This window comes from Canis lupus, chromosome 6 (genome assembly GCF_011100685.1).
Source record: "Canis lupus familiaris isolate Mischka breed German Shepherd chromosome 6, alternate assembly UU_Cfam_GSD_1.0, whole genome shotgun sequence".
Taxonomy (NCBI): domain Eukaryota; kingdom Metazoa; phylum Chordata; class Mammalia; order Carnivora; family Canidae; genus Canis; species Canis lupus.
In genome coordinates, this window is record NC_049227.1 from 18,670,833 (window position 1) to 18,698,446 (window position 27,614).

Below are 27,614 nucleotides of genomic sequence, written 5' to 3' on the forward strand. Positions count from 1 at the left end.
CCTAGCGTCCCCCATGAGAGGATGTTACTCTAATTTATTATATAATTTATTGCCTGCCTATATCTATTGTGGCCGTCTCTCCTCCCCACTGGAACTTGAGCCCTAGGAGGGCAGGGATGTTGTTGGGTTAGTTTTGTTCACTGTGGATCCCCCAGCAGCTAGCACAGTGCCTGTACATCATAGGCACTTAATCAATATTTGGTGAATGAATGCATGAATGCGTGAACAAATCTCTGGGGAGAGGAGTGGGAACTGAGCGAACAGAGGCAGGTCAGGAATGGAACTTTTCACTTGGTACGATCCTAGGGAGTAAAAGAGTCTAGGCGTGGCTGGTGGTCCAGCAAAGCCAAAGGAAAATGCAAGGGGGCGGGATCATGCCAATCCACCCAGGCTCAATAGCCCAGGGCTGTGATACCGCCCCCCCCCCACCGGCCCCCTGGGAAGGGCCAGAGGAGGAGTGGCCCAGCCCATGCTCAGGAAGGGTGAGACTCCTGGGAGAGGACACCCCACCCTGAGCAGAGCCTTTCTTATGTCCCCAAGGCAGGTGCCCCAGTCTGGCTCTCTGCTGTTCGCTACCTTCCCTAGAGGGGTTCTTGACCCTCCTTTGTTTACCTTAGTGCAGAATTCAGTTCACGTGGGTTCTCCTATCTGCTGCCAGGGAGTGGGGAGGGGACCCAGAGCCTGGTCCTTGGCCCTAGAGAAAGGTCTATGAGGTGCTTGGAAGAACACAAGCCCCTGTTACTGGTCCCAGGGAGCTCTGGGCAGCCCCGTGTCTTTCCTTCTCTTAAGTTTTCCAATGTATGAAAGGAGCTAGTTAGTGGTTCTTATCTCTTCAGGGGTCACCGAGGCTTAGCACCCTCTCCTCTGAAAAAGTCTCCAGTCACCCCATGCACGCTTCTACATGCAACACTAGGGGGTTGGGGCCTCGGAGGGAGCCCTTAAGAGATTCCAGATGAGGCCCCTCCCTCCCCTTGGTCCTTCAACACAAAGAGAGGTTCCAGCAAACATTCTATTCTGTTTAAAAGGTGGAAGAGAAGAATATTCTCAAACACCTCCTTGTCTTCCCCTCAGGGTGCAAATTCCAGCTCCATCCCTTCTTGCTGTGTGACCCTGGACAGGTGGTACCCCTCGTCTAAGCCTCAGTCTGCCCATCAGTAAAAGGGAGCTGAGAATGCCCATCTAACTGGGTGGGTCTCTGTAAGAATGAAACTGGCATTGCCTGGACAGAGGGGACTGGGACCGGGGTTCTGTCCTGGCTTGGACAGGACTCTGCACCACCTCAGTTGAGGCCGTACCCTGACTGCACCTTGGTTTTCTTTTTCTTTTTTTTTTTTTTAAGATTTTATTTATTTATTCATGATAGACACACACACACACACACACACACACACACACACACAGAGGGAGAGAGAGAGAGAGGCAGAGGGGGAAGCAGGCTCCATGCCAGGAGCCCGATGCAGGACTCGATCCCGGGACTCCAGGATCATGCCCTGGGCCAAAGGCAGGCGCTAAACCACTGAGCCACCCAGGGATCCCACACCTTGGTTTTCTATGCTGGAAATTGGGGCTGTCTGGGGTCTGCTAAATCTCACCCTCTGAACCCGCTTGATCCAGAAGGGACTTTGGAGACCATCCACCCTGGGTGGGGAGACCGAGAGGAAGAGCGGGAATGTTCACAGGATCAAGAAGCAGAAACTGGAAATAACCTTCTTTCCACTGCCCTCCCCACTAGGGGCGGCCTGGGGTTCCCCTTGCTGCGAGGCTCTGCCTCAGCCTCCCCTCCAGCTGGCACAGTCTGCCCCTTCCCTGGGGCACATCCGTGGTGGTTATTAATAGCTTGTGACGCTATTCGCCTGCAGCTGGTGCCCAGAGCTGGAACAGGCTCTCTGCCTCTTTTCACCCTCCCCAGCCAGACCCTGTGGGGGAAGCAGCAGGCTTGGCCCTCACCCCTTCCCACCTGCCTGAGGGCCCAAGGCCTGTGGCAGCCCTTGTGGGTGTGGGAGGCGGCATGAGCCTTGTTGCTTGGGTGAGGTGGGCAGCCCAGGACCCAGAGAGATCAACAGGAGTGGAGGGCTAAGAGCACAGAGGTGGCCTGCCACTCGCGGATTGGCCCAGGGGCCGTGGCTGGGTGTCCACCAGTGGACAGGTGGTGACCACTGAAGAGGCAGCTGGGTGAGCCAGAGGCTCCCTGAAGAGAAGAGCCCTTCCCTTAGCTACAGTCCTTACCTCTTCCCTGAGAACCCCCAGAGGGGAGAATGAGGATGGAGCTGAGTTCAGGAGACTGGAGCCCACATTCTGGCACTCCTGGGTAGGACCACCACCATTTCTGGCTATGAAGCTCTGGTTAAGTCACTTTCTCTGTGCCTCTATTCCTCATCAGTAAAATGGGGATGATATGGTGCAGGTTAAAAGGTTATTAATAACAGCTAACAAAGGGCAGCCTGGGTGGCTCAGTGGTTTAGCACCTGCCTTTGGCCTGGGGTGTGATCCTGGAGTCCCGGGATCAAGTCCCACATCGGGCTCCCTGCGTGGAGCCTGCTCCTCCCTCTGCCTGTGTCTCTGCCTCTCAAGAATAAATAAATAAAATCTAAAATAAATAAATAAACCAAATTAAAAAAAATAACAGCTAACATTTATGAACCACATAAAGTATTAAGATCTTGGGGCACCTGGGTGGCTCAGTGGTTGAGCATCTGCCTTTTGTTCAGGCTGTGATCCTGGGGTTCTGGGATCGAGTCCCTCATCGGGCTCCCCACAGGGAGCCTGCTTCTGCCTCTCTCTGTGTCTCTCATGAATAAATAAAATCTTTTTAAAAAGTACTAAGATCTTTATGTATATATGGAGACTCATCTAAACCTCACAACCAGCTTGGGAGAAGTTCATATTATTCCCATTATGTCCCTTAAACTGATACTCAGAGAATTTAAAATTAGGTGATATGCCTGGTGTCACACAACTAAGAAGTGGCTTAGAGATACCTGTCTGGCTCCAGAACATTCAGTAAATATTTGTTGAGCATCTCCTTTGTGCTTGGCACTGTTCTTGGATCTGGAGTCCATTCAGGAACCAAACAAACAGACCTGCCCTCAAGGAGCTTATATTCTAGTTTGGAGGCAGACAATCAGAAAGGTAGCTAAGAGATGTAGGTAAGAGGGTACGAAGTCCTAGAGAGGAAAGCAAAGCAGGGAGAGGTGAGGAAATGTTGGGGATGAGGGAGGAAATTATAGATGGTTGAGGGGTCAGGAAAGGCCCTAAGGACGAGGCAACAGGCAGGTAGATATTATGGTGGAAGAGCTTTCCTGGCAGAGGCTGAGGGAACAGTGAGGAGGCCAGCGTGACTGCAGAGTGGAGGGGGAGGGCAAGGCGCAGGAGGAGCCAGAAGAAGCACGGAGTAAGTGGCAGCATGTAGGGCCTTGGAGGCCATGGCAGGACCTGGCCTTCACTCTGTGACATGCACTCCAAACCCCCGACTGGAGCAAACCCTTCCTGAAACTAACCCACGTGCCAGGCTCTGGGAGGTGAAGAGACAGCATGAACCTGATCTAGCTTACCCTTAAGAGACTTGGAGTCCAGTCCCCCACAGCAATTCCACCACTGTCCTAGGCGTGGGGCTGAGGAGTAAGGGCTGAGGGAAGCCTTAGAAGCTTCTGGAAAAGGACTGGGCATGCACTGCAGATTCCCCCGTGCTGCAGTGCTCGCCTGTCATGGCCCCATGTGAGCAGAGGTGAGGGAGCAGGAAAGCTGAGAGAGATGTTCAGAACTGCAGCCAGAGCCCAGGTTAGGTTCTGTGGTATCCTTCTACCTGGCCTTGCCCTGCGAACTGTATGTGAATGGTGGGAAAGTGGCCAGAATGTTCCCTGAATCCTAGATATGGAAGCCTGAGTAAAGACCTTCATCTCCAAGTCTCCATTTTTTGTTTTTTAACCTGTAAAACTGGGGCTACCATTCCCTTTCTGCTCAGGACTTGCAGAGACTAACATTAACAGCAAACCTTCCGGGAGGGTACTCCGCGCCATTCACATTCACTTAATCCTCACAGTGATCCTACAAGGCAGGTACTAGCACCACCCTCTTTGTAGATGAGAGATCTGAAGCACAGAGAGGTAAGCAAAGCACTTTGCCCAAAGTCACAAAGCAGTGTCTGGGAGTCGTGGTTTTTGATGCTAAAATATGTTAACTGGGGGCCTCGCCACCTCTCCTGGAGACACTTGGGGTCAGGGCCAGCAGATATCTGGGCTCTCAGGGTGGGAAGATCTCCCTGCAGGATAGTGGGCCCTGGCTAGGGAATGGGGGGCCTTCCTGATATGATGGGGTGGGTGATCTGACAGATGCAGAGGAACTACCCTTGGAGAGAGGGGGGATTTGAGCAGCCTCTCTGAGGCCTTACCAGGAGATGAGGCGGCTCTGTCCTGTCCAGGCTCCTACCCCGGTCCTTTCAGGGCCATCTCAACAACCAGGGGCAGTTGGAACATTCTCCGGCTAAAGTTGCAGGGGAGGAGAGCTGGTGCAGTGGGGAGTCCCCAGGCTTCCTCCCGCCTGGACCAGCTCATCTGCAAACCCCTCAGGGTGTGGCCCAGGTGACAGTGCAGACACTTAGGTAGCAGGCACTGCTAAAGTACTTTACCTGTAACAGGCTCATTTAGGCCTCGCCATAACTCTTGAAGGTAGGAGCTACTATCACCCCCATACTGCATCAGAAGAAACTAAGGCACAGGACAACTGCCTTGTCCAAGGTCACATAGCTCGGAAATGGTACAGGTGGGATTTGAACCCAGGAAGTTCAAATGCCAGTTTCACTTTGGTGGCTCACAGAGGGCGGTCAAAATCCTCCCTCTGGGTTAATGTGGTGCTGTTCTCAGCAATAAATGAGAAAGCAGTGCCCAGTGTCCAGCATGGAGCACTTGACATTGAAAAATGCTCCACCGCTTCCTCCCAACCCTGATATTACACGGCTCCCCATGTGGGGGCTGAGCTGGGAATCTGTTCTCTCTTCAGACTGAAGCCAATCTATGGCAGGGAGACAGGAGGGGCTCTAACTGGACCCTTCAGACCTATTGCTGCTGCTTCCTTAGGCCAGAAAGGGGGCTCAGGGAGCATGAGAGGGAGTAGGTGGTTTGGGTAAGACTCAGGATCTGTTGGAGGTGCTGGTCCTGGCTTTGGCCTGATGCCCAACTGCCTGGGGCAGAAAGCCTGGGAACTCACTCAGCAGAAGCCTGGCAGGTACCTCACCTAGAAAGCAGAGGTGAGATGGAGGAGGACCTCAACGACAGAACTCTGGCCAAGCTGCCCTAGATCGCACCCCCAGAGCCTCAGCGCAAGGTTCTGGAAGGGCCCTCATAGCCTCTCAGGCTTGAACCCCACTCCACCCCACCCTCACCAGCAGCACCAAGACGCTTCATGCTCTCAAGCACCACACTGTACCAGCTCTCAAATGCTCCCTTCCCCTTTTGTGGGGACAGCAGAAGCCCTGTGGTCTCCCCAGACTGGCTATGGGGAAACCAAGGTGGCATTACCACCAAGGCTTAGTCACCCACTTGCCAATGCCCCTTTTAATAAAAGCCAATAGTGGGCAGCCCTGGTGGCCCAGTGGTTTAGCAACGCCTTTGGCCCAGGGCGCGATCCTGGAGACCGGGGATCGAGTCCCGTGTCGGGCTCCCTGCATGGAGCCTGCTTCTCCCTCTGCCTATGTCTCTGCCTCTCTCTGTGTCTCTCATGAATAAATAAATAAAATCTTAAAAAAAAAAAAAAAGCCAATAGTTATTGAGCTTTTTCATGTGCCAGACCCAGTCTCTCTTCATGCTTTAGCTCACTTAATCCCCCAGATGACCTTGAGGTGGGTATTATCTTTGTTTTCCACGGAAGTAAACGGAAGCTCAGGGAGGATAAGTAACTTCCTCAAGGTCACCCAGCAGCTAAGTGGAAAACCCTGGCAGAGTCCAGAGCCTGTGATCTCAACCATGGTGCTCTGCTATCTCCCTTGACCTCGGGCTGCTACAGACCTTCATCCAGGAAGATGGCACACTCCCTTCCAGGGCAATGCCCCATGGCTGGGGCCCAGTGCTGGCCCCTGGCCCCTGGCCCAGCCGCTTGGCAACACCCGTTGGTTTTATTAATATTTAGGAAATGTCAATAATTTTGAGTGACTCCTGCGTCTCGGCCCCCACCTTTCCTGCCTGACCAAAACTTAGAGTAGCCTGGACTCAGTCCTAGAAAGTCAGAGCAAGAAGGAGGCTTATAGAAGAAAGAACCTGAGAACCTCAAGTCATATTCCTCTCTGGACACATGGGTAAACTGAGGCCCAGAGAGCAGCAGTCCCCAAGAGACTTCAGCAGTAGCTGGGCCTAGAGCCTTGGACTTTTGCTCCTGAGCAAGTGGGACAATTAAAAGCAAGTTTTTGGTGGCTGAGTCCTTCTGGCACAATGAGCGGTCACAAGACAGAGCCTGGAGTCAAAGTGGGGCCCGGCTGGGGTGCTCTGGCTGGAGGGATTCAGGTTTACTTTACCACTTAGCCCCAGAGGGATACTGCCCTGTGCCTGTTCTAACTTGGCCATGGGGGAGGCAAGGAACACCCACGTGTGCAAAACACACAGACGAAGGTCACCACTGAGCAAACAGTTTTTGGCTTCCAACCTGGGCTTGCAAAGCCAGATGCCTACGAGAGGGGCCAGCAGGTCACGTAAATGAATGAGCAGGCCAGGTGAGGCCTTGGGGTGAGCTGGAGGGCAAATGCCCTAAAGAAGGTGGTGATTCTTCAGCTCTGGCCTGGGGATGCCACGTCATCTGATGTCTTCAAGAGGATCCAAAAATCAGTATTCGTGTATGAAACTGTGTTTTTTTCAACACTGGCAACAAATGCAAACATGAGAAAAATACTATTTGGATCAACAGAATGCATCTAGAAGCTGTATCTTACAATAGGTGCTGTACAATACTCTGGCCTCTAGGATGGGCAAAGCCATTGTGGTGTGGACAAGATAGACCTGGTTCCATCTCCTGGAGCTCAGGGTCTAGATGTGGGGACAAGGTCTCCTAGCACATGTAGACACGTGTGACTGTCTCCAAGCCACCAACCATCAACTAGTCCAAATCAGCTCTGCACTCTGTGTCCCAGGCCAGTTCAGGTCAAAAGGGGAGGTGGAGGCAGAAGGCTGCCCCTAAGCCATCCTATGGCAGGGCTTCTCAGGGTGTGGGAACAGCCCCCAGTGAAGGGAGGGAGTCTGAAGACACAGAAGAGAAGAGCCAGAAGTATAAGATGGTGAGGAGTGAGAGCTGACATCTGAGAGGTGGGGTAAGGCCACAGCCATGAAGGGCTTGGACTTGTGCTTTATTCCAGACTCAGTGGGGAGCCACTGCAGGTTAATGAGGAGGGGAGATCTTACTCCTTGTCCCTTCTGGCCTCTTTGATGGTTTTCGCTAGTCGCAGTGACTCTAATCTCTGCAATTTGGCCTCTCGCTCCACTCCCTTGCCTGTGGGTCATATGGTAAGGCTCTGGGCTCCTGGGAACCCCCTGAAAATGAACTCCTTCGGAGAGGAAGAGGGAGAGGACACACCTGGGTGCTCTTCGTGCCCCAACTGTGATCTATATACTGCAGAGTGAGTGGCTCACTCTCTGTCATTATCTCTGGGGGATGCCACGCACTTGCCCAAGGTCACCCAGTCTTCAGAGCAGCTGGCTCCTTCACTGCCTGGGCTGAGGGTGGCTGCCTCAAACTGTCCTTGAATTTGCAGGAAGGGTTGCCAAAGGTCTGGCCTGAAGCACTCCCAACCTCTTCTCCTGCTAGTCACATCCCCTCCCTTGGGTCAATTCCAGCAGCAGGTGGGGTGGGGGCACCTGGTATTGGGAATAGTGGAGTAAAGGGATCAGCCCCGGCCCAGGGGTCCCCAGTCTGCAGCAGGATGAGGATCAGGTGCTTCAGATGTGGGGTCAGAGCTGGTCAGCGGGACCTGACTGGGCCTACCTTCACTGGCCCAACCCAGAGTGGCCTGGGCAAACAGAACAGACCGGGGTCTTCTGACCAACAGATCAAGAAAAGCGGATTGGGATGATGTGGGGGAAAAAGCCCTGGACTCCAGTGCCAGGCACATCACAGACACTAACTAAAGGTTTGTTGAATAAATAAATGAACAAAGGAACTCCCAGTGGAGCTACCTGTACCAAGTCCTGCCTTCCTCAGCGTCACTGCTTGCCTGCAGAGGGCTCAGAGAGGAAAGACTGGGGGAACCCCAGGAGCCCAGAGTGTGTTCCCTCAGCCACGTCCAGTCCCTTCTTGGGATCTCTGATCCAGAATTTCAGGGTACAACATCCCCGGGCCCTCTCATTTTCCCATGAGCTGCAGGGTCTGGGGTTTGGGACTTCACTGAGGGCTGGGCTGGGCTGCTGCTTTGTATAGCCTGCAAAGCTAAAGCAAGGACCTAGAATGCTTGCTTGGTTGTCCAGGACACACTGATCCAACCTGAGGTTTGGCCCTGGATATTTTGGAGGCCAGGAGGAGAAGGGAAGGTCTTGGGTTTGCTAGCCCTAGGGCACATGCGGACAGAAAGGTGCCCTGACCTGAAATGGCTTCTTTGCCCAGACTACCTCTCCTCCTCAGAAATCACTGCCTCACTTTGGAGAGAGCCGTCCCCGCCTGCAAAACATACAAAGTATGACTTGGGGGAAGACCCTCCCTGTGGCCTGGGTGGGGGGCAATGGGATCGCAGAGAAAAGATGGGATGATTCCCACCCATTCTCTCAAACACACCCCTTCCCTACCGTTTCACAGACAAAGACACACACCCGAAGCCCCAGCCATCACCCTAGGGCCCCAAGCCACAGGCTCCCTCACCTGGGCTCATCCCCAATCTCCCTCCCCTTCCCAGGGGGGACTTCACTTGAGAACTCAGCCCGGCCGGGGGGATGGGGTACAGATACTCCAACGGCCCAGAGTCCAACAGCTCCCGGCTCACAGTTTACAGAGGTGGGGGGGGCTCTCCACCCTCTTGCCCCCCTCTCCGAGCACAAGGTGGCTCTGCCACTACGCCCCCCCCACCCCCCGTGGGGCCGGGGAGCAGCGCCCAAACCCCAGGGCTAGGGTGTGAGGTGGGGGAAGGGAGAGGAGGAGGGGGCGGCTCCTCCGAGCGAGACACAAAGAGACGTCCTTCAGCCTCCGCTCCATGGCGACGCTGGGGAGGGGGCAGTGTGCGCCCGATACCTCCTTCCCCACCTGCAGGGTTAGGGGCGTCGGTGGCCACTCACCTGGGCCCGGCTTCCCTGGGCTGGGGCCGCGGGGACGCCGCGGCGGGGGGCCTGGGCGCCGTCTCGGTTTCCTTCGGCCCGGCCCGGGGGGGCTCAGGGCGCCACAACCATGGGCTGGGATGCGGAGGGCGCCGCGAGGGCTCGGCCGCCCGGGTCCTGGAGCTCTGGGGGGGCCCCGAGGCCTCCTGCTGGTGAGGGGCAGCTCCCGCTGTCCTCGGTTCCCTAGATTCGGGGTTCCTGTGTACCGGAATTGGGGGGTCCAGGAACCCGCTGAGCTAGGGGCGTTCTGAGCTGGGTCCTCGTGTCTTGAGGTGTGCAGTTGTGATGACCAGGCTCTTGGCAGGGGGTCCCGGCAACCCCGGACGGGGGGTCACTGCGTTCTGGGTCTTGGGGGGCCCGGACTGAAGAGGGGGCGTCTTGGCCGTACCGTAGGGAGGTCACTGTCTTCTGAATACGGAGGAGTCTCCGCTTTCCCCAGCGGGGGGTCGCTCTCTGTTGGATCTGGAGGGGTCTCCCGCTTTCCTGCGGGGGGGTCTCCGGGTCCTGGACGTGGTCGGGGGGGACCCCGCGCTGCCCGGCTGCGGGGGCTTGCCGAGCCCCGGCCACCGGCAGGAACCGGGAGGAAGCCCCTCAGCCGCTGGGGGGCTCCGTCGCCGCCGCTACGAGCACCCCGGCTCTGCGGGCCCGGCCCCCGGCCTGATCCGGGCTCTGGCTGCGGCTCCGGCTCCGGCTAGCGATCCGCCGGGTGCTCGGGCCCCGGCCCCGGCGCCCGCCCGGGCAGCGCTCCATCGCTGCATCGCGGCTCCGCCCTCCGGCCCGCGCGCACCTGCCCGCCCGGCCCGCGGCTCCGCCCTCCGCCCCGCGCGCCGCCGCCCGCCCCTTTGTCCGCCCCGCGTGGCGCGCGCTCCCGCGCACGCGCACTCCCCGCGGCGCGCGCTCGCCCCCCCGCCGCGCCCCCCCCCCCCCCGCCGCGGGGCGCAGATTCTCCCCGCGCGGAGCGGGCGGCGCCCCCACCCCGCCTTCCGGCCGCGCCGGGTCCTAGCGCCCGAGGCTCCCGCTCCGTCTTCCCGCCCCCCGTCTTTTCTAGGTCAGAACCCACGAGGGGGCGAGAACGAGGTTAGAGAGGACTCGGGGGAGTCTGAGAGGGTCACCTGGTCCCCGCGGGACCAGACTGCCCCAGACTGTCCCAGTCTGTTCTTGTGGGGCGGAGCTTGTGTCTGTTTCAAGGAGGGAAACAGTCAAGCTCTGCAATCGCGTGTGCATCTGTCTCCATTCATCCCATCAGTCGGTCCTATCCGGCCGCCGCCGTGTGCATCCATCCATGCACCCATCCATGAACCCATCCATGCACCCATCCATGCACCCATCCATGCACCCATCCATGCATCCATCCCTCCATCCTATTTTGAGCTAGACTTGAGGCAATTACCGGTCTACTCAGGGAAGCATAGGGGAAGAGGTCGCGAGCTGGGGGGCTTGGGGGCCGTGTCCAGCCCAGGTCCAGCTTGTGACCCCCGCTGTGAGCAGTGGCTAGTGGTGGGATACAGCTGATATGCACAGTGCTCACTGGAGAGAAGGGAGGAAAGGGGATTCCAAACAGAGGAGCAGTGTGTGCAAAGACACTACCCGGTGGATGAAGGAGCATCATCGTCTGACACTGGAGATTGGCAGCCCGAAAGGAAGCAGGGTAGATGACGAGGGCGGGGGAATTAGATAGGGACCACTCGTCCTCCCAGGCTCTATTCTGCCTCTTTCTCAGACACATCCAGGCTGCCCCAGCCACACTTGTTTCATTAATGAGAAAGCCCCCCCCCCCCCCCCACACACACACACAAACACACCCGGCACCTTCCCTATTTCTTCTCTTTGTTCAGGCTGTTTTCTCCACCCAGCATACTCTTCCCAACCACCCTGACTGTGTCTAGATCGTTTAGAACCAGGGATGGCAGACTCAAGTAGCTATAGATCACATAAATTAGTGACTGGGGTCAGGCATCAGGTGACTGCAAGTAAGTGGTGGAGATGAGGCAAAGTGGAGCATCATGGGCCTGTAGGGACAGATGATCTTTCAAGAGAAGCAGGAAATCCATATCCTAACACAGAGTCTTCCAACTTTTCAGTATTTGAAACAAATCCCCAAGTTTAGAAATAGAGAATGGGACAAATAAAACATACTTTGGAGCCAAATCTAACCCGTGGGCCATCATTTTGCAACCTCTGCTACTGAGAATACTGCCTCAGTTCCCCTTTTCTCCCTCCTGCTTCTATCCAGCCACTTTTGTTCTAGAATCCAAGTACTATGCGATCATCAATCAGCTCTGTAAAACACAAAGTAGATTTGGTTGCTCCTCTGAGTAACATTGCCAAGGATGCCCTGTTACCTCCAGGGCGGAAAATCTAACCTCCTTGTTCTGGTGTTCAAAGCCTGTAACCTTTGGGGTTTCTACCCCTTCCGCTAATGAGGTCCCTTCTTCTTCATTAAGCCTTGACCTCAGCCCGTGTTCTTAATATGTGCTTTCTCCTACCTCTGTGCCTTCATACACTTGGTTTCCTTTGTCTAGAACATCTTTCCTCTCTTCTTTGTTCTCTAAACAAGTTATCTCCCCACCCCCAGATATCTTTGTCTGCCTTTCCTCTCTCACCCTTCCTGTCCTGCCAATGTTCCAGAGTTTCAAATTTCAGCCTTTGTTCTACTCCTCTCCAAGTAAGGCCTGCTTGCCCCAAACAAATGGAGGGGTTTGAGTTGTGGGGCAGAAAGAAGTGAAGTGGGAGATCAGAGAGGGAGGAAGAGGGAAGAAAATATCTTCCTGTGTCTAGTAACCAAGTCCCAGAACATTAGAATTTAGAGTGCATTTTCCTCTCGTTATGAAAAAACAAAACAAAAAAACAAAAACAAAAACAAAAACAAAAAACAAAACAAAACAAAACAAAAAAAAAAGGAGGCCTGGAGAAGGGCAGGAACAGAATCTGGCCTTGAAATGCTCCCAACCGTGGTCATCAAAGGTTATCAAGGCCACTTTGGATGGAATCCTTCCCAGATTCCTTGCTTAGGAATTTGATTATCCACAATGCAGTTAGAAAACGTTGGCCAAAAAGCATGGTGGGTATTCAAGTCCCCTTCCCCCCACCCTAGGCTCTGCAGAGTGAGAAGTCCTGGTCCTCAAAGGGGGCACACTCTTATAAGGGGTCCCATCAAGGGTCCCGTCAACATTTAAGCTGCAGCTGCTGCCAGGGCATTTTGGGCTCCATGTGTTCATAACCAGCAGGCAAGAAGAGTCACTTCTCTGGCAGCAATCATCGAAGCTAATTAGTTTCTAGAAGTTACTACAGAAGTACCCTGATCAGTTACTAGAAGAAGGCAGGGCTGCTCTTACAAAAGGAGAGCAGGGACAAATACATGTGGAACCCAGTGATCCATTAGAGTGATCCATTGGTTATGATAACCAAGAGTTTTAGACCCCTCAGGAGGGAAACCTTGGATCACACCACCGAGTGATCCTTCAGGACCTGTCAAGTTGAGAGGCACCTGGGTGGCTCAGTGGTTGAGTGTCTGCCTTTGTCTCAGAGCATGATCCTGGGGTCCTGGGATCAAATCCAGCATTGAGCTCTCTGCGAAGAGCCTGCTTCTCCCTCTGCCTATGTCTCTGCCTCTCTCTCTGTGTCTCTCATGAATAAATAAATAAAATCTTTAAAGAGAGAGAGACTGGAGGCACCCATGGAGGAGCTGTGTGGCCAGAGGAGTGGGATGTGGCAGCCATGAAAATGGACCATCCAGACCACAGGGGTTGGTGGGACGGGATGGTGACTGCCCAGAGCAACAGCGGTGGAGGCTCTCCAGAGTTCACAAAGAAGTCTCCACTTTGCTCCCTTCTAGCTGATCCCCATCAATGACTGAGTGCCTCGAAGACACAGAAGTGCCCAGATCCCTAGAGACACAGAGCATCCCCAATGGGCAGCTGGGGATCAAGGCCTTCCCATTGGCTCCATCAAACTCTCTTAACATTCTTATCTCACCTTCCTTCCTTCTTTCCCTCTTCCATGCTTTAGATTTATTGAGCCTCATCGTTCACCCAGCCGCCTTTGGCTCCCTTCTGATTTTGCTACCCAAGCGTTTTCTCCCAATAAGATAGCTGCTTACACATCTGACCCCATCTTGGCCCACTTCTTGGAGAAATGAACCAACACAACACATCTGAACACAGGAACTAAAACAGCTATTCATAATGCTGCAGTCCTTTTCCCTTGACACCTGGGGATAATCCACTCTTGCCAGCTCAAAGTTTTGCACCCACAGCAATGCTGCCCTTCCAGAGAGGGTCTTGGTGGGTATGATCTGGATAGCAGAACACAAAGATAAAACGTCGCTATGATCTCCATAACAACACAGAAAAAACATCAGAAAACAGATAATCAGTTAGGTTTCCTCTGCCTGGGGCCCATACCCTCTTCAATGCTGGTGTGTCCTCACACTCCTGGGCAGTCAGTTTGCTGCTCCTGGCTCATGGACCGTGGGGCCAGGAATCTGTCCCAGACTTCCTTTTAGCTGCATCTTTTTTTTTTTTTTAAGATTTTATTTATTTATTCATGAGAGACAGGGAGAGAGAGAGGCAGAGACATAGGCAGAGGGAGAGGCAGGATCCCCACAGGGAGCCTGATGTGGGACTCGATCCCAGGTTCCTAGATCACAACCTGAGGCAAAGGCAGACACACAATCACTGAGCCACCCAGGTGTCCCTTTGGCTGCATCTTATGTTCACTGACGTATCAGAAGTTTTTGCTACTGTTGGGGTTGGGGAAGGAATCAAAACAGAGTTCTTGTCCCCTAGAATGTATACATCATGTTTCAAACTATTTGAGTTTGGGTGACTCTCCTAGCTGTATGGAAAGTGATGTCTTGGCCATATCGGTAGTCCCCATGCTGGAGGTCATGATGGTGTCTGGGGATTTCCCCAGTCTGGTCTATGTTGTACGATGCTCCTTGTTGCTCATGACCCCAGTCACGACAAAGAGAAGGCATTCCTGGCTTGTTGGTCCGCATTACAATAGTGCAGGAAGAACCTTCTGACAGCCACCATTACGCCCAGGACACTGACACTGGTGACCAACTCACCAGTGTGGTCAGAGATCCTGGTGGCACTGGTGACTGGTTCATTCAGAGAGCAGATCACGTTTAGGAAACTGAAGATCATAATGACATGTTGAGCAAAGGTTTGGAAGCTGTTCACAGTCAAGAACAGGAGTATCCAGTGCCACCAGGAGACACGGGTCAAGCTATTGCCAATAACGAAAACCAACAGTTGCACCAGAACCCAAGATGGATCAGAAGGAAGACAGCAGAGCAGCCCAGGATGTACAACAGCTGGAGGTGATGGATCTTTAAATCTCTCATTACCTTTTTGGAGAATATATTCTGAAGTGAGAAACATAGTGTTCCAGCAAGAGTCCTGATGAGCTCCCCACCTCCCGCGTCAAAATACAACTCTGTGACCGCGGCCAGCAGGATGCCACTGATGATGGGAAGTACAGTATAATGGCACTGCAGAGAGGAAAGAACCTGCTTCTTTATGACATTGCCAAGCTGCTGAGTTGTACTTGGAGTGGCTTTGAAGGGAATTCTGCTCCTTGTAGCTGAAAGCTTGCCAACGGATATGAGAAGAATATCTCTAAAATCATGAGAGTGGTTGCTCCTGGAGATGGAATCCAGGAAATGGGCCTGGGGTCGGGGTGGATAATGGGAACTCATCTTTCTGTGTCATGTTTTTTCTTTTTTTCTTAAAAATATCTGACACCGGCGGTGGGGGGGGGGGGGCGCCCCTGGGTGGCTCAGTGAGTTGAGCATCCAACTCTTGGTTTGGGCTCAGGTCAAGAACTCATGGGTTGTGGGGGCCCTGGGCTCCTTGCTCAGCGGGGAGTCAGCTTGAAGGTTTTTTCTCCCTTTGCCCCTCCCCCCACTTGCATGCATGTTCTGCTTTCTCTCTCTCAAATGAATAAATAAATCTTTAAAAGAACATCTGACACAAATATGACAAAATGTTAACATTGATTCTAGTTGTGGATATGTACAGGCTTATACTTTTCTCTATTTTCTTTTACAATTTTCAAAATAATTAAAAATTACTTGGTGGAAGTCTTTTTAAATGAGATCCGGTGGGGGGAAAGGGGAGAAGAAAAGGAATAGGTTTCGCAGTATGTGATTCTGTGCTTCCTAAAGGAAAATCCAGGAATTCTCTAAAATGATCTCACCTTGTACTCTGAGAAACACAGGACTGAAAAGTAGTTTGGCTCCCTGGCTCCTGACACCTTAGGCCTCAGGGTGGGATGTGGCTGTTTCTCTGGGAAGTTGTGGAGCCAGGATCTGGTAGGTGCTCACCTCCCCACCCCCACGCTTATTGCAGGGGAGGAAGAAGCGTCCTCTGGAATCCTCACAGCAGAGCCAGGGCTGCTCAGAGCTTGTTCACTCCCAGTTCCTTCTTTGGGGATGGATCGCCAACGCCATCCCCAGGAACACAGGCATTTGGAAGGAGACAAGTGCTGTCTAGTACACATCCCCAGGGGTCTAGATTTAATGATGTCCTAGTTTGGGTTTCCCAGAAACAGACCCTGAGACAGGAATTGGAAAGGAAGTGGTTTATTTGGTAGGTGATCTCAGGTAGGGGAGGGGAGAAGTGAGCCAGGAAGGCAATGCCAAGCAAATTATCGCTGTGGGCAATAGGAAGGGAATCCCACTGGGGAGCTCTCAGAGACAAGTGTAGAATGTGTGTCTACATGCACAGAGCACGTATTATACCCCAGCTCCTGTCAGTCACCAGTGAGAGCTCCCGCGGAGGCAGGCAGTGCTGTGGATGTGGGCAGAGCACGCGGGATCAGATAAGGCCCATAGGAAAGGTGATGAGGATGCTGGCAAGTAGAAGTGGAGGAGGGGCCCAGGAAGACTGGGTGAGGAAGCGACAGTGTGTGCCACCATGGCTAGCACTTACTGCGGTGCCCTGGGGCTGGCATGACACTCACGTAGTCCAAGTAGAGTAGAACTCTCTTTCCAGCATCAGCTCTCCCCCATCTCTTAGCAACAGAACCCCAGTTTTCCCTTGGGGACCCCTATTCCTTGACATATCTTTCCCCCCTTGTTGGGGGGAGGAGGGGTTCATCCGTTTGGCTGTAGGAGTGGACTTGGGACCCAGTGCCCACCAATTAATGTACGTCAGCCCCCTGGCCACCCTGATGTTTGGGAGATAGGTCTGTACCCCAAGCCAGGCCAATAGGATAGAACTCTCTTCCCACTGAAGTGAAAGATGTAAGTCTGGAGTTCATATTACCAGAGAGGCCCTCCCGGGGGGTGAAGCCAGAACAGTAGACAGCAGAGCCAAGAGATGAAGAACCAAAGTCCTCATGCCATTATTTAAGCCCCTGGATCCAGCCATACCTGAAGACTCTGGACTTTTTGGGTATGTACCGCCCTAAAGTTCCTTTTGTGCTTAAGTCCGTTGGACTTGGGTCTCTGCCACTCACAACTCCGAGTTCTTTATACTATGTATAAATGTGGATTTCTGCAGTGTTTAAAAATGCAGGGGTAAATGAAAGATCCTGCCATCTATCCCCATACTCACTATTTCCTCAGCATGCCAGGTTGTGAAAGGGAATTCTCAGAGGGCGCTCAGCCTGCCCAGGAGCAGGGGTTTCAGATGCCTAGAGTTCAGCCTCTGCTCCCCAAGGGCACTTGTTCTTGGGGCCACTTGAGGAGCTCGGGGTGTTCATGGCAGAGCACGAAGGTGAGTTCCTGGGCTGCCACATGGGGACCCTTTCCCTTTAAGCTTCAGGAACCTCTGGGTTCTAGGCCAGGGCATGTATGCATTAATTCGTTCATTCATTCATTCATGCATGCATTCGTTCATTCACACTTGATAATGAGCACCTACCATAAAGGGGCATTAGGGTAAATAGATGAGCTACACAGACTGTCCTTGTCTTCAGGAGCTTCCAGCCTAGTGGGGGAGACACTGTATTAATCATACCAATAAATGTCAAATTCTGCCCAAGATCAGACTACAAAGGAGAGACAAAAGTCAGGGCTTTCTGGAGGAAGTGACGGCTGCACTGGGATGGCAAGGGGTGAGCAGGGGCCTTTACGTAGGTAAAGGGCCATCTCAGTGTTCAGGCCCCTGCTCCTCGCTTCGTGCTCACTCACGGGTATCAACCTCCGTGTCTCCCCTAGGGCCTGCTCAGCAGCTCAGACACACTTCCTTTTCCCACCTTCCGGAGCCCGTACCCCTCAACTCTAGGGAGCTCTGCTTCGTGTCTGACCTGCATCCTGCCTGCTGCCAGCACAGTGTACTCTCCTTGCTTTGGTCCCAGCAGAGGTGAAGGGCAGCTGAGCACCTGCCCCCCAAATGGTTTTCGTGTCACCTCTCTTCTCAGGGATGAGTCTCTGGACGTTCATTAGGTATCTAGGGTACATGCCAGGTACTTCCACAAGACTAGGCCTTCCCCCAGATGGGGAAACCGAGGCACGAGCTATAGAGGTCCTGAACAACAAAGCCTGCCTCTTCCATCCCTGGAGTAGGAATGGACACTGTGTTCTTCTCCCTTTAACGTCTCCCCGGCCAAGGGCTCTGCCCAGTAGGCAGCTTCCATCTGTTGCTGGCACTCCAGAGCCTGCCTGGGGAGGGGGTCTCCTTGACCCCCGGGGACAAGACCCTCTGGCCATCCCATCCCTTCCTCCAGCCTCTAACTCTCAGGAAACCTCTGTTCATCCCTGCCTGCTTATTTCACAAGCACAGATTTGTGCCTGGTCAAGTCCTCAGCATCGTACGCATATTAACTCATTCAGACCTCACAACAACCCTACAGTGAGTCTGTTGTCATCATGTCTGAGACACAGGAAGGCGACGAGTTTGCTGAAGTTCACACCCTAGCAGGGACTCGAACCCAAGCAGACTCCAGAGTCTGGGCCCCCAACCACCGCACCGCCTAGCCCATCCATCTCAGCCAAGCCGTCCTCACCTCCTCCTCTCCCCCAATTCCGTTCTACCTCATTCCCAGCTCTCTCCCACTTCCCCTCCCCATCACAGTTTCCTGATTTCTATCTATTCCTGCCTATGAGCTGCTGCCCTGCCCAGGAGGGGCCATTCTGGTGTCCAGGGGCAATGGTGGGGTTGGGCTGCTGTGGGGGGGTGGGGGGCTTGAGGGGAAGGGAAGGGACACAGGGCAGAGGTCTGGGTGCTGGAAGGGCCAGGCCACCCCCCCCCCCCGCCCCCATCTGTTTCCAGCCTGCTGGTGGCTTGGCTGAGCCCAGGCCTGGAAGAGGTGGGCTGGGTGGAGCAGGAGGGGGCTGGGCGGAGCCGGGACTGCCAGCCCTAATTAAGTCAGTTAATTAGGTGGGGAGGAGAAGCCTGTGGGAGTTAATGAGCTTGGCTAATTAAGTGGATCTTGGAGAATGGCTCAAATTCTAATGGCTGGGGAGGGATAGGGGCTTAGGCGGGATGGAGGGAGGGGAGCTGAGATGCCTGGTGCCTCCCAGGTGTCACTAGGGTCTGTCTGCGGGACTCTGGGGGTCTGAGGCCACTACCAAGACCTGAGTGGCTATTGGGTGTGCAGCCATGCCAGGGATTGGTTAGAACTTAACCATCAAGATCTGACGCCCTCTCCAAGGCCCATACTATTGACATCTGGGTCTGAAGTCATTATTGAGGGCTGGTCCCCTGTCACTTATCCCTTTGGGGTTAAAGTTAGGTTCCTTTGGGGGATGTGGACAGAAATTGAGCCCTGGCCCAGGAACCTTTCAGAACAACCATGGCAATCCCTGTGTGCCATGCACATCTCCCACCGTGTTTAAGTTTGCAAAGCATTCCAGCTGTCACTGCCAGCAAGGAGATGTGTGGGGCCCTTGTCCCAGCTCACAGATGGGGCAACTGAGGCCAGGGAGGAAGGAGCTTGCCCTGGCTCATCCTCAGCCTCCTGCTCACAGCACATATCCAGGAGGCAGGGTCTTGGGGGACGTCAAGGGAATGTTCTCTTCCAGGCCTGAAGCCAGATGTTCCCAGAGCCTAGGGGCCCTCTCTTGCTTGAGCCCTGTTCTGCTTGTGGAATCCTCAATAACCACCTCCACTGCCACCACCATGGTTCCCGAGGGTAGAGCCCTTAGCACTGGTGACGTGTGAGTATGTGATACCAGGGCCAGCCACAGAATGTGGGCCTCTTGCTAAGAGCAGAACAAGGGGATCCCTGGGTGGCTCAGCGGTTTAGCGCCTGCCTTTGGCCCAGGGCATGATCCTGGGGTCCCGGGATCGAGTCCCGCATGGGGCTTCCTGCATGGAGCCTGCTTCTCTCCCTGCCTGTGTCTCTGCCTCTCTTTCTCTCTGTGTCTCTTATGAATAAATAAAATCTTAAAAAAAAAAAAGCAGAACAAAAGCTTTTCCCTTCTACCCAGCTCTCTCTCTCTCAGCCCGTCCTGAGGGTTTTTGTTTAGTTACTGTTCAGTGTCATGCTCCACTGGGCACGGGGACACGCGATACGCCAGTGCAGCCCCTCACAGGTGCCCGGGGCCACTGCACTACACACTCAGTGTGGGACCTGCCTGCACCCAGGCCTCTGGGACACCAAGGACAGCAGTGGTGACTGTGTGGGGCACAGAGTGGGTAGCTGGGAGCCCACGCAGTGGATGTGGGAGGGCGGGATGGTGCATGGCACACGCTCTATGGTCCCAGCAGCCTTTACTTACAAATTCTAAGATGAAGTTATTAAGAATTGCAAGATGCTAGTTACAGAGCAGCAAATCGAAGTTCGGGGCTCTAAGTGATGACACAGGTCATGCCCTGAGTGACACACAATCTGATAGTCCACACAGCCCCTCCGTGCACTTGTTGTCCTCATTTTTCCCATTTGTTCATTCGCTCACTTAATCACCATATATTTATTGAGTGCTTCCTCTATGCAATGAACAAATCAGAAAAAAGTCTCTGCCCTCATCCGTTCCAGTGGGGAGCAAAGAGGGGGGCAAGACAACAAACAGGGTGCCTAAGTAAATAATTGTGCTTCAAGGGATTCATGTGAGGGAAGAATCAAAGCCAAGAGGGACGGGAAGAACAGGGAAATCCTCATAGAGAAGGTTACATTTGAGCAGAAGCTTGATGAAGTTGAGGGAGGGAGCCGTGCAGTTATGGGGGGGGGGGGCAGAGTCCAGGAGGCCGGCCAGGGGCAACAGCCAGTGCAAAGGCCCTGGGGCCAGAGTGTGCTTGGGATGTCAGGAACAATGAGGAGGCTGGTAAAGCACAGGAGGGGAGGAGAGGTAACAGGGACAGTTCACTCAGGGCCACCATAAGCCTTTGGCTTTGATTCTGAGTGAGGTGGGAGTCACTGGGGGGTTTTGAGCAGAGGAGGAATAAGCTATGTCTTAGGCTTTAACAGGGTCCCACTGGCTGCTGTGGGGCAGACAGCCTCTTGGAGTAGGGGGAGGAGAAATGAGGAGGTTTCTGCACCCAGCTGGGTGAGAGAGGACAATAACTTGGACAGTTGGACCAGGGCAGTGGAGGAAAGGTGGATCTGCTGGCAGATTGGACTATGGGGGTGATGGGTGTGTGCGTGCATGCGTGCGTGTGTGTGTGTGTGTAGTTTACCCTGGGCATCTCGACCACGAACCGGTGAGGACACCAAGCAGCTCTCTGGTCCCCAGGATTCCTTGCCCTTGAGGGTCTGCCGTCATTTGGGGAGCACTCCCATCCTCAGGCCAGCATACGCGTCGTGAAAAGCTTCCAGGAACTCTCAGGCCCAGGGCCACAGACTGAAATGTTCACAGCAGGCCCAGGGAGGGACTGGTTGGGGGCCACAGAGTGGTAAACCGGAGAGCCCTGGCTCACTGCGAGGGTGGCCTCCTCTCCCCTGCGACCTACTGTTGTCACATGGGAATGTAAACTCAGGCTCTCAGAGCCTCCAGTTGTTCAATGGAAGTTGGAAATCTAGATCTTAGGAAGTAATGCCCTGCTTTTAACAATATTGGCAAATTAGTGTTTAATGTCAGGGCAGGCTATACCTCTTTGTGAGCCCGAAGAAAGGACAGAGGGGCTGCTTCTGTGGGCCTCCTTCCCATGGAAACCTCTGCACCTGGGGTGTTTGCAGACTGGGAAACATAGATCTCCCTGGGGTGCGACATGATAAGCCAGCTCTTGACTGGTGTGGGAAGGAGCCAGGGTGGGGGGCAGATAGGGGAATGACTGGGAAGGAACACCCTCTCCGAGCCTCTTGGATACCAGGCAGTGGCACTGCATCAGGGATGATGTGGTGCCAGGCAAGGGTAGGTGTGGTCTCTTGGGCATCCCAGAGGAGGGAAGAAGGTACAGTGGCCAGTAGGGTGAGACCATGACCAAGAATAAGCCATAAGGTGAGATTTGCTCCAAGACAAGGGGACCAGCACGACTGAGCAGGAAGGGAAGACGGCTGGGCTTCTCCTTGTCCCTGCCCTAGAGACCACCCTCTACACCCAGAAAGCCCATCTCCACTTTCCTGGATCTGGGCTGGGCCAGGGGGGCTGCTTTTGAGAAGCAGAGAGAGACAGAGGCAACAGAAAAAGCTCTTCCACCATCACATCGGGTCGGCACCCCCCAGTGTGGCACCGTGCGTCCCAGGCATGACCTCATTCGGGCTGCCAACAATCTCAGAAGGTTGGAACCATGGGTGTGCCCATTTTACCGAAGGCGAAATTGGGTCACAGAGCTGTTGGGTAACCTGGCCAAGGTCACAGGCCTTGGAAGTAGTGAGAACTGCAGTTAAGCCCAGGGGTGTGTGGCTACAAAATCTGAAAGGTGAACATAGAAGGTGTCAGATGAAGATGCCCGAGGCTCACGACTGGCTGCCTGCTGGACCAGTCCCTGCATGTGTGGGCGCAGCGCTCCCTCTAGTGGCTGGTCCCACACAGTGCAGGGCGGACGGCGGGACTGGCTGGCTGGTCTCTCACACACATGCACCGACACGCTTGCACACACACCTGCTTACCATCTGGCTCAAGCTTACACCCCAGATCTCATAATGACCCCACACCTCACCCCCTGAGATCCCAGTGTCTCCCTCTCCCATCCTCTTCATCACTTACTCTGGTACCCACATGCAACAGCTCCTTGACCTCACCGAGGCCACCGGTCCACTGCCCATCAGCCCGTTCAGCCACCAGCATCCCTCTCGTCCTGTGTGGGCTCCGCACAACGTCACCGGAGCTGCTGTCCGGAACCCCCACTCCCGTGCCCACCTCTGCTGTCCCTGATCCTGCCTGCACTGAGCAAGCCAACTCTGCATGAGCGCCCCACACCTGGCTGCCAGCCTCTCTCCCGGTTCACGGTCCTGAACAGGCACGTGCTGCTGCCCCACGACCCCCGCTATGCCTGCCAGCTCCTTCCCCCCCTTTCTCCGAGATGGCAAACTTTCATTTGTCTGTGGACCCCCTGGGGATCACGTCTAACCCGCCCCCAGGTGGTGCCAGTGCCGCTGGTCTGTACACCCCACTCGGAGCAGCAAGGTCCTGGATGACTCCTTCCCACCTTCTCCTTTTCCTCCAACCGCGGCTCCCACTTCACTGAGAAAACAGATGGATCGGATTGCCTCCCGCCGTGAAAGCACAAACCCACCCAGCTGCTCACTTCTCACTTCCTCCCATCTGCTTTGGTCGGGGGAAGCCCTCCTCCTTGTGAGGCCCAGCCTCCCTTAGGACCCTGTTTCTCCAGGACTCCCCTCGCTCCCTATTCCACCAACCTTGCCCTTGTTCCAGGATCGCTCCCAGACACCTGCAGGCTCGGGCATCACCTCCTTTACCCCGCGCCTGGGGCGAAAAGCTCCTGGCAGAGCTGGCTTCTTGTCGCTGCCCTGCCACCTCCAGGTCTCTCCTTTGTTCTTACTGTTCTTTCCACTTTCCTTTTGTACATATAGCTTTGGTTTTTATTCCAGTTAAACGTGCCCATAGCTTAGAGTCAAGAAACATGAGCAGCCCCCACTGCCATGTACTGCTGCGTAAGGACAATCACTTCGACTCTTGCAGGGATTTTTATTTCAGCGTTTCCTACCTAGCACCTTCACATTGCTTCTTTCCAGTTTTAGGTTTTCCCTGTTAATTTCCCACTTTGGAAGATGAGGATTTAGCTCCCTTACGTCTGTCCCCCACACACTTCCTATTCCCGCCCTCCTAATACATCAGCGTCAGATTATTGCTGGTGCCTACATATCAAGGAAACCTTATGGATTTTACTTTTATCTTTTAAATATTTTTAAGTGTATTTGTTAGAGAGAGAGAGCAAGAGAGAGAGAGAGAGAGCAAGAGAGAGCATGAGCTGGGCTGGGGGAGAGGCAGATGGAGAGGGAGAAGCAGACTCCCCACTGAGCAGAGAGCCCGATATGGGGGTGGATCCCAGGACCCCAGGATCATGACCTGAGCTGAAGGCAGACGTTTAATCAACTGAGCACCCAGGCGCTCCTAGATTTTATTTTTTTAATCTCTATGCCCAACATGGGGCTCAAACTCATGACCCAATAAGAAGTTATATATTAACTAATTGAATTTAAATAAAATTTTTTAAAAAGGAGAAAACCCCACAAAGTAGCTGTACCATTTTGCATTGCCATCAGCAATGAATGGGAGTTCCCATTGGTCCGCATCCTCACCAGCATTTGTTGTTGTCAGTGTTTTGGATTTTAGCCATTCTAATTAGTGTGTAGTGGTATCTCATCAAGATCAAGAGTTGCATGCTCCACCCATGGAGACAGCCATGCACCTTTAGACTTTATCTTTTAGAATAATTTTAGGTTGAAAGAATTGTGCAGAAAGGACACACACCCTTCCTTCACGCCCCCAGTTTCCCTTATTATTAATGTCCTGCATCAGGACGGTACATTTGTCACAACAGATGAACCCATAGACATACTACTAATTAAAGTCCATAGTTTACCTGAAGACTCACTCTGTTGCACCTTCTATGGGTCCTGACAAATGCATAATGTCACAGACCCACCATTGCACTATTATACAGAATAATTTCATTGGCGTAAAAATCCCTTGCTCCACCGATTCATCCTCTTTCTCCCTCCCCACAAGCCCCTTGGCAACCACGGATCTTTTCACCGCCTCTATAGATATGGCTTTTGCAGAATATCAGATAGTTGGAATCATGTAGTACGTGCCCTTTCCAGACTGGCTTCTCAGCAATGTGGATTTAAGGTTCCTCCATGTCTTTTCATGGCTTAATAGTTAATCTCTTCTTATTGCTGAATAATATTCTATTGTATGAATGGACCACTGTTTGTTTATCCATTCACGTGTTGAAGGACATTTTGGTTGCTTCCAAATTTTGGGCAATTATAAATAGACCTGCTATAAACATTCATGTGCAAGTTTTTGCATGGACATAAGTTTTCAACTCATTTGGGTAAACAGCAAGGAATGTAATTGCTGGATCCTATACTGAGGCTATGTTTAGCTTTATAAGAAATTGTCAGTCTGTCTTCCAAAGTGGCTGTACTGCCACCTAAAAAAAATGAAATCTTGCCATTTACAACGACGTGGATGGAACTAGAGGATATTATGCTAAGCAAAATAAGCCAATCAGAGAAAGACAGTTATCATATGATCTCACTTGTGTGGAATTTAAGAAACAAAACAGAGGATCGCAGGGGAAGAGAGGAAAAAATAAAACAAGATGAAATCAGACAGGGAGACAAACCATAAGAGACTTTTAATCATAGGAAACAAACTGAGGGTTGCTGGAGGGGAGGAGGTGGTGGATGGGGTAACTGGGTGATGGGCATTAAGGAGGGCATGTGATGTGCTGTGCTGAGCACTGGATGTTATATAAGACTGATGAATCACTGAGCTCTACCTCTGAAACCAATAATAAGTTATATATTAACTAATTGAATTTAAATAAAATTTTTTAAAAAGGAGAAAACCCCACAAAGTGGCTGTACCATTTTGCATTCCCATCAGCAATGAACGGGAGTTCCCTTTGGTCTGCATCCTCACCAGCATTTGGTGTTGTCAGTGTTTTGGATTTTAGCCATTCTAATAAGTATGTAGTGGTATCTCATGTTGCCTTAATTTGTTATCCCCTAATGACATATGATGTTGAGCATCGCTTATATGCTTATTTACCATCTATATATACTCTTTAGTGAAGTATCTGTTCAAATCTTTTTCCCATTTTAAAATTGAACTGTTCATTTTCATTTTCTTTTTTATACAAGGAGTATACATGAACTCCTTGTATACTTTGGATAATAGTCCTTTATTGGATAAAGAGTTCTTTATCAGGGGCGCCTAGGTGGCTTGGTCGGCTAAGCATCTGCCTTCAGCCCAGGTCATGATCTCAGGGTCCTGGGATCAAGCCCCATATTGGGCTCCTTGCTCACTTGGGAGTCTGCTTCTCCCTCTCTCTGTGTCTCCTTCCCTCTGCTCATGCTCTGTCTTTCTCTTTCTCTCAAATAAATAAGTAAAAAAAAAATTTAAGAGTTCCTTATCAGATCAGTTGTCTTTTGCAAATATTTTTCTCCCATTCTATGGCTTGTCTTCTCATCCTCTAAACAGTGTCTTTCAGAGAGCATAAGTTTTATTTTTTTATTTTTATTTTTTGGATGAGCAGAAGTTTTAAATTTTAAGTTTCCTTCTCTTTTCTGCACAAAAGGTTTTTTTCTATGTGTTTATGTTTTTTAAAGATTTTATTTATTTATTCATTAGAGACACACACAGAGAGAGAGGCAGAGACACAGGCAGAGGGAGAAGAAGGCTCTATGCAGGAAGTCTGATGTGGGACTGGATCCCAGGACCCCAGGATCATGCCCTGAGCCAAAGGCAGATGCTCAACCACTGAGCCACCCAGGCGTCCCTTCATAATTTTTTTTAAAGTAGGCTCCAGCTCAGCGTATGACTCAAACTCACGACTCTGAGAGCAAGAGTCCTATGCTCAACCCACTGAGCCAGCAAGGCGCTCTCTTTCTGACTTATTTCAGTGTGAGATGCCGCCTGCAGTCCAGGGACACTGCCACAGGGAATCTCCCTTCACCATAACCTGGAAGATGCCCTTTACCTTTCTCTCTTGTGTTGGCTCCCTTGTTTCCTGGATCCCAGGTCCTTCTCTTGCATCATTTACTCCCTTATTTTAGTGAAACACATCCTTCTTAATAAAGATGTATGGGACCACAATAGCCAAACTATGGAAAGAGCTCAGATGTCCATCAACAGATGAATGGATATAGAAGATGTGATATATTTATATAGCAGAATATTACTCAGCCATCAAAAAGAATGACATCTTGCCATTTGCAATGATGTGGGTGGAACTAGATGGTATTGTGCTTAGGGAAATAAGTCAATCAGAGAAAGACAAATACCATATGATTTCACTCATATGTAGAATGTAAGAATTAAGATGAACATAGGGGAAGAGCAGGAAAAATAAAATAAGATGGAAATGGAGAGGGAGGCAAATCATAGGAGACTCTTAACTCTAGAAAACAAACTGGGTAAGAGATGGGGCAATTGAGTGATGGGCACGAAGGAAGGCACTTGATGGAATGAGCCCTGGGTGTTGTATGCAACTGATGAATCACTGAATTCTACCTTTGAAACTAATACTAGAGTATATGTTAACTAAATTGATTTTAAATACAAAATTTAAAAAAAAAGGTGCATGGAAGGTAAAATTTTTGAGTACTTGTAAATCTGAAACAACCTTCTTCCTACTCTCACTTTATGAATAGTTTCGCTAGATATAGAATTCTAGGCTAACAATCACTTTCTTTCATACCTTTGAAAACAGCTCCATTGTCTTCCGGTTTTCAGGATTTCTGTTGAGAAGTTTAATGATATATCAATTCTTGATCCTTTGTAGAATCTTGTAGAATGTTCTTCTTGTCCTTGTGTTCTAAAATTCACTGGTGACTGGCCTCAATGTAGGTCTCTCTTTTTTTTTTTTTTTGTAGGTCTCTTTTTATCCTTTGGTTGGACACACAGTGGACACTTTTGATCTAGAAATGCAGATTTTCCATCTGGAGAAATGTTTGAAATATTTCATTGATGATTTCCCCTCTTTTCTTTCTGGAACTCATGTTAAGATGTGAGATTCCTGCGCTGGAATCTTGCTCATTTTCTTATTCTTTCTTTTCTACTTTTCACACCGTGGGAGCCCTGGAGGTGCTCTGCTGGGTTCTCCCTTCCTGAAGAACTTGTAACTCAGCTGTGAGGAGTGCATGTGGCTGACAACCTCCAAATACAGGGTCTTTGAGATCTGCCACAGCCTTTGATCCAAGACCAAGGTCTTTCTGGGCAGCCCCAGCTAGCAACTGAGCTCAACAGAGACACCAGTGCCTGGCCATTTCTACCCAATGTGGCTCCTCGAATGGACAGTCTTTGCTCCA

General features: G+C 52.1%; 1 protein-coding gene across 2 annotated transcripts in view; it reads right to left on the reverse strand.

Moving 5' to 3' along the window:
• Positions 1–27,614, reverse strand: part of SBK1 (SH3 domain binding kinase 1) — a 48,028-nt gene that overhangs the window by 11,318 nt on the left and 9,096 nt on the right. Inside the window, exon 1 of one of the 2 annotated variants that reach the window (XM_038539972.1) lies at positions 9,237–9,966. The exons of the other annotated variant lie outside the window; for it this stretch is intronic. The gene's annotated coding sequence lies outside the window, so the exon portion shown is untranslated. Of the gene's footprint in view, positions 1–9,236; positions 9,967–27,614 lie in introns of those variants that run through there. 2 annotated transcript variants of the gene reach the window in all.